At 37.2% G+C, this 7,323-nt stretch overlaps 1 pseudogene; it reads right to left on the reverse strand.

Annotated features, from left to right (window-relative positions):
- Nucleotides 1-6,483: 6,483 nt before the first annotated feature.
- Nucleotides 6,484-7,062, reverse strand: LOC143617167 (putative mitochondrial protein AtMg00860 pseudogene; annotated as a pseudogene).
- Nucleotides 7,063-7,323: the final 261 nt, after the last annotated feature.

Below are 7,323 nucleotides of genomic sequence, written 5' to 3' on the forward strand. Positions count from 1 at the left end.
CAGGTCTCTTCTACAGGAAGAAACATTATACCAGGTTTCTTCTTCAAGAAGAAACATTACTTTAATCATTAAGAAATACTATTTTAACTATACCCTTTGCATGTAAATGATTACGTTTTTTTAGTCATGAAGAAACAGTAAGTTACTATAACCTTTGCTTATGAAAAGTTATATTATACTTAACAGTGATCAAGGTTCGAGCTATACCCCTGACTATGGTCTAAGCTATTATAATAATAATAAAACAACAACTTAATCATAACCCCAACCTCTCACGGGTATGTGGAGTTAAATGCCTTTGACTGATCGAGCGGCACTGCTACTCTATATGGCGTAGTAGAGCTTAGACTGTTAGAACTTGGTACATTTCATGAGGTCGGCATGCAAAGCGAGGCTTAAGTATGTGTAAAAGTGTGTGAAAATGTGTGTTGAGGTGTGAGTTAGTATGTGTAAAAGTATTGCTTAAATTGAGATCCATCGCGTAGCGCAATGGTCCCTTCTCTAAAGCCATCGCGTAGCGCGATGTCAGACAATGACGCGTGGCATGATGACTCGGCCCTAGCGTCTGCCACGTCTCATTCTGTCATGACACGTGTTACTGCATCATCATAGGCCATCGCATAGCGCGATGGCCTTATTCTTGGGCTCATCGCGTAGCACGATGGGCTCCAGAATTCATATTTTTATTTTTTAGTCTCTCGTCTTTGATAACTTACCACCTCTTGATCATACTTCCATTTTCCAAAAATACTAAAGTGGCCCTTATGCGGCGATGCGAGCGTACGAAGTGCGCCATCAAACGCCACATTACGCTCATCGCTCGAGTCCAAGTCCGTGCGTGTGCGCGTCGGGTGCTTCGCACCCTACGCTAGGACTATGGAGAGTGGTTAGTCACATTAAAAAATTTCTATGGAAACTTGCTTCCTTATAAAGAGCTTCCATTTCTTTATTTGTTTCCATGTGGGATGAAACTTTTCTTCCTTATTTATACCCATGGGAATTACTTCCCTTTTTTTTTTCCATCTTTCCATGTGGGATGGGTTTTCTTACTTTCTTAACATGAAATGTTTATTTTACTTATTTCATTTTTCTCATGACTTATGTTGAAAATATTTTTAATCCTTCAACTTTCAAAGTAGACAACTTTAGTCCAAAATAAATATGGGTTTTTCCTTGATGTTACATCCTCCCTACCTTGGGATGAATCTCGTCCTTGAGATTCGCTTGTCTTAGGTTTGGATGTTCCTACTTTGTTAATCTGTGATTAGATTCTATCTAATCTGATTCTCGCGTTTAACTATCATTGAAGAATGATGAAAATTTTCAAACCCTGAGGCTTTTCTTTTTGATTTATTGGGTAATTGAAATATTCCTGCCCTCGAGGATTTTCTTTCTGATCGGTCATTATTCCTTTTTCCTTTGACTTGATCTTGTTCCCTGCACATCTTGTCTTCGAATGATATAGGCTTGTGGAATGTTGGAATCGAAGTAATCAGAATTTTTCTCCACTGAGGTTTGATATGAGTCTTCACTACTAGATATAGGGATTGGAAGTAAGGCTGTCCCTATACACCCTTTTCCTTTACCTGACAGAGTTCGAAATGATCCTTAGATGGATTGACGATCAGACATCTGTACGATGTTATATTGGGAATAGGATTGTGTCCCTATCTTATCCGTAACAATTTATTTTTCAGTAATTGCATTTTAGATACTTTTATCAAGTATGTATTTTGTTTAAACCAGTATCTATGTAGGATTAAATTCTATCCGTAGCATATTTAATCATTCAGTTGATATTTTTAATTGAATATCAATATTTTCAGCATATCCTTATTTCTAGTTAAAGCCTAGATATAAAGTATACCTAATTCTCTAATACCGATGGCTCTAATGCCAACCTGTCACACCCCGACTTTAGGGCCTAGGTGCGACGAGCTGGGTTGGTACCTGTTTTGAAATTATAGCAGAGTTGCGGGTTATTAGCGGAAGTCTTCAAAATATTATATTCATTTATAAAACGTGGGTCGAAATACCCATATGATATTTTATATACCTGTAACACCCGGGCCCGAACGGGTTGACGTGTCACAACAGTTTGAGCAAGAAGGTTTGGAAGCAAACCAGCAATCGCTTGGTTAACAGCAGCAACTACATTTGGATCAACTGGGGTTTCGATAGTAGCAGCTTAGTTTTGGTGAAGGTCGGTGCGAAAATTTCTACGAGGCTGAATACTATGAGGCATCTAAAAAAATTAGACTCAAGGATTAGAATTTCTAACTTAATCATACCCTCTTGTCTACCCGTACCCCACAGGTCCTAATTACTATGTTTAAGTTCTCTACAGGAAAAAATCCTTCGCTCTGATACCATAGCTGTAACAACCCGGCCCGAAAGGGCTGACGTGTCACAATACACATGGTTTGTGAACAAAAGTCACAATTTTTACTTATTTACTTGTCAAAATCATAATACATTAGACAAGACAAACTTAAGGCTAATTTACAAACTAACATGTTTAAAAGATATTTTATTAGGACCCTGTTGCTTTATTCTTCTTTCTTAACCCCGCCCAAAGTAACCTGTGTACCTGTATAAAATTAAATAACAACGGAATGAGCCGAATACTCAGTACGAAATAATAAGCTCAAACAATAAAGGATTTAATTGGACGTCATTTAGATGGAACTTATAATAAGTGATACAATGCAAAGTAATCTTATTAAATAAATACAATCGTATCATACGGATGTACCCATGAGTGAAACATAAAACGTGATAATATACAGGTAGCTACTCCTGCATATTTATCACACGAGATGGCGAGTTGGCATACCTGCAATCCATTTCCTTAATATTAATCCTAGGACCGATCCATACGCCTCCTAATAGTCATATGTACCACTTGTACTTAAGAGACGCCGTGAACTGATCTCACCTTCACGGGTGGTGCACATGCTGTCGATGCCGCAACAACATGCTCGTGGGACACTCCACGAGAAGCGGCACTCAGGGTATCGGAATACAAATGATCTTATTCGTATAACTCATAGCAAATATTTTATCGTAACATATATCGGAACATGCGATAATGAGTACAACTAACATAATTCTATCGCATGAAGCCAAACTATATAATAGTCAGAATAAAAATTCAACGGAAAGTCAACTGAATCGATATTTTAAAGATGCGGGGAATTTCCACTGTACATGAAAATAATGGCTTATAACAATTGAATATGAAAGCAATGAAGAGTGGGGATAAGGATCCGTACCTTTAATGTTCCAAAAATGATTCTAACTTGTTTACAAGCGTTCTATATTATCTACACACAAGAAATTTAGAATTATTATTGGTTTCTCCAAATTTAAATACCTAGTCTTGTGTGTTTGTCATTTACTGTTAAAGATTGTTTGTAATAATTACTTTTATCAAAATTAATAAATGGAAGTAGACTCATTTAAGTTCACATGAAAAGTTTATATTGTTTCATGACCTACATATAATGTATCAAAAGGTGGACTAATCATAACTGTAACTTAAAATTTTCATGGGTCTTGTTAAAGTTTAAAATGAAGTTAGAAAGTATGGTTGTCGAACTCCTTGCATAAGTTTGATGGGTTTTTGAGTTTGCCAATTAAACTAGGTTTCTATTATTTTATTATTATTATTATTATTTTATTTTATTATTATTTTTTATAATACTAAGAAATATTATATTAAAGTTACCCTTGCTTCGTCTTCTTCAACACTTTGCCGGTAAGCGAGCAAGTTGATTGAAAAATTGTTTTGAGTTCTATGAGAGTTCCTGAATGTGACGAAGTGACCGAATATTACCAATTAATAATTTGAAGATAGTTAAAGGTAGTTTAAAAAATTGGTGTTACCTTACTTTTAAGTTTATGGAAGGTAGTAATAAAAAGAAAGTTTGTCGATTGACGCCGGTTCCGTTGTGATGTCGCGTGATGGTTCAAAGGTGGTGGGGGTTGGCTATGGAGTAAAGATGGTGAATCAAGGGTATTGTTACGTTGTTTGGGTTCATATCGATTTGTCGGAAAAGAACAGGTTGGTCGGAAACTTGTCTTGATTTCTATATGATGCTTTTGAATATTCAAGCTTCACAATTTGTCACACACCATAGAGATAAGTACTACATGTACCAATTTGTGACGTGGGTGGGTTTGTTTAGGTTCGTCGGAAAAGTGAACCGTTACCAGAATTTAGTATCGGAAGGTGCAAACTTGCGTCGGGGGGGGGGGGGGGGGGAGGGGGTGAATTTTCTATGTTCCAATGCATGTATTTAAAATTAATTTACTTTGCCATTAAGGTAGAGATATGGATGAAGTATTTTACCTTCACGCAAAAACTTAACTTCTTGTCTTATTTATTTGTTTCTTTCATTTTTTTACTACATATTACTCTTTTTCTTTTATCATATAGTTTATATCATAATTTAGTTTATATATAAAATTTAGTTGACATTTTGTTTTTCATCAGATTTATTTTATACACCACCATTATGAATTTATTTTTGAAGTCATTTAGTTATTCAGTTTTATTAAGTGTAACAATGTTTATTTTAAAATATATATTAAGTTAAAAATGATTTTTAAAATATTGGTTATTACAACTATTATTTATTGATCAAACATACGTATACGGAAATGTCATAATATAGATAAGAAATAAGGTCTATAGTCACCTGGACTAATGTTCTATTGCTCGAATAAACCAGGGTGTTTTGAACGAATCCACTCTTTCGTTTCCCACGTAGCTTCCCGTTCAGAGTGATTTTTCCGAAGGACTTTCACGAACGGAATTACTTTCTTTCGCATGATTCTTTCTTGTCGATCTAGGATGGCTTCTGGTTCTTCTTCGTATGACAAGTCTTCATGTATTGTAAGTGATGGGTAACTAATGACGTGGAGCGGATGATAATTGTATCGTCTTAACAAGGACACATGCAAAACATTATGAACGTGAGATTGTTGTGGCGGTAACGGTAGTTGGTATGAAACTTCTCCGATTCTGTCGAGAATTTCAAAGGGACCAATGAAACGAGGACTAAGATTTCCTTTAGTTCCAAATCTGCAAATGCCACTCCAAGGTGATACTTTTAAGAATACATGGTCACCAACTTTGAATTCGAGTGTTTGTCTATGTTGATTCGCATAACTCTTTTGTCTATCTGGGCTTCTTTTAGCTTCTCCCATGCAATAGTGAGTTTTTCATTAGTAACTTGGACTAGCTCAGGTCCTTCAATAATCTTTTCTCTGACTTCCTCCCAACAGATAGGTGCTCGACATTTGCGACCATATAATAGTTCGAATAGAGCCATACCGATACTTGCTTGCCAGCTGTTATTTTAAGCGAATTCAACAAGGCATAAATAATCATCCCAGTTTCCGAACCATTCAAGTGCACATGCTCAAATCATATCTTCTATGGTTTGAATTGTATGTTCCGATTGCCCATCTGTCTGTGGATGACAAGCCGTACTAAATTTCAGGGGCGTACCCCAAGCATTTTGAAAACCTTTCCAAAATCGTGATGTGAAACGTGGGTCTCTATCTGAAACAATCGAAGATGGCGTCCCATGGAGTCGAATAATCTCTTGAAGAAAAACTTCGGATAACTGACTAACCGAAAATTTTTGCTGAATCGGTATAAAATGAGCGAACTTAGACAATCTATCGACTACAACCCATATAACATCGTTTTTCTTGAATGTCTTTGGCAAGCCAATAACAAAATCCATTGTAATCTCATCCCACTTCCAAACCGGAATAGCCAATGGCTGCAACAGTCCACTTGCTCTTTTATGTTCAATCTTCACTTGCTGACAGGTGAGACATTTACTTACATATCGAGCAACGTCTTCTTTCATCCCATTCCACCAAAAGTTCTGTCATAAGTCCTGATACATCTTTGTAGATCCCGGGTGAATAGAAAATGGTAAGCTATGCACTTCGGTTAACAAAGACTCACGAATGGTGGAGTCATCGGGTACATAAAGTCTTTTGCCATACCAAATCACTCCGTTTCATCTATACGAAATTCAGATTGCTTACCCACTTCAAGGTTTTGTACAATCGCCCATAAACCTCCATCTTGCTTTTAATCTGCATTCTAGCAAGATATCTATCGGATTCACTAATCTGAAGCCCGATGTCCATTTATTAAAATCATAAATAATATGAGGCTGAATTTGAAGGCAGGATATACCACCAAAATTCTTTCGGCTCAAGGCATCAACTACAACATTTGCTTTTCCTGGATGGTACTGAATATTCGCAGCATAATCCTTTAAAAGTTCCAACCACCTTCTTTGTCTCATATTTAGCTCCTTTTGAGTGAATATATACTTGAGGCTCTTATGGTCGGTAAAGATGTCACAAGTTTTGCCATATAGATAGTGTCGCCATTTTTTCAAGGCAAAGACGACTGCGGCTAATTCTAAGTCGTGTGTTGGGTAGTTAACTTCATACGGCTTCAATTGACGCGAGGCGTAAGCGATAACCTTCCCCATGTTGCATTAACACACAGCCTGGGCCTTTCTTTGAGGCATCGCTATAGACTTGGTAACCTCCTGATCCAGAAGGAAGAGTGAGTATCGGAGCCGATACGAGTCGTTTCTTTAATTCGCCGAAGCTTTTCTCTTGTTCTTCCTTCCATGAGTACTTTACTCCTTTCTTCAAGAGTTTCGTGAGAGGAAAAGCAATGACAGCAACAAATCTTCGGTAGTAGCCAGCAAGACCCAAGAAACTTCGTACTTCGGTAACAGAAGTGGGTCTAGGCCATTTTGTAATAGCTTCGATCTTTGCTGGATCCACCATGATTCCTTCTACGGATATGACATGACCTAAGAATGCCACTTGACTAAGCCAAAAGTCACATTTTGAAAATTTTGCATACAACTTCTTATCTCGCAAAATTCTAAGTACTACATGTAGATGTGCTTCATGCTCTTCACGGCTCTTAGAATATACTAGAATGTCATCAATAAAGACAATGACGAATTTTTCGAGAAATTTGTGGAATACACGATTCATCAAATCCATGAAGACTGGAGGCGCGTTGGTTAGTCCAAAGGGCATAACCAAGAATTCATAATGGCCGTAGCGAGTGCGAAAGGCGGTATTTGGAACATCATCTTTCTTGACCTTCAGTTGATGATAACCGAACCTTAGATTGGTCTTTGAGAAGAATTGAGCACCTTGTAGCTGGTCAAATAGATCATCTATGCGAGGCAAGGGATACCGATTTCGGATTGTGATCTTGTGTAGTTCTCGATAATCTATGCTTAATCGCATAGTTCCGTC

Source organism: Bidens hawaiensis, unplaced genomic scaffold, assembly GCF_021521415.1.
Source record: "Bidens hawaiensis isolate Kalapana, Puna unplaced genomic scaffold, B.hawaiensis_p1.1 tig00052599_1, whole genome shotgun sequence".
Taxonomy (NCBI): Eukaryota; Viridiplantae; Streptophyta; class Magnoliopsida; order Asterales; family Asteraceae; genus Bidens; species Bidens hawaiensis.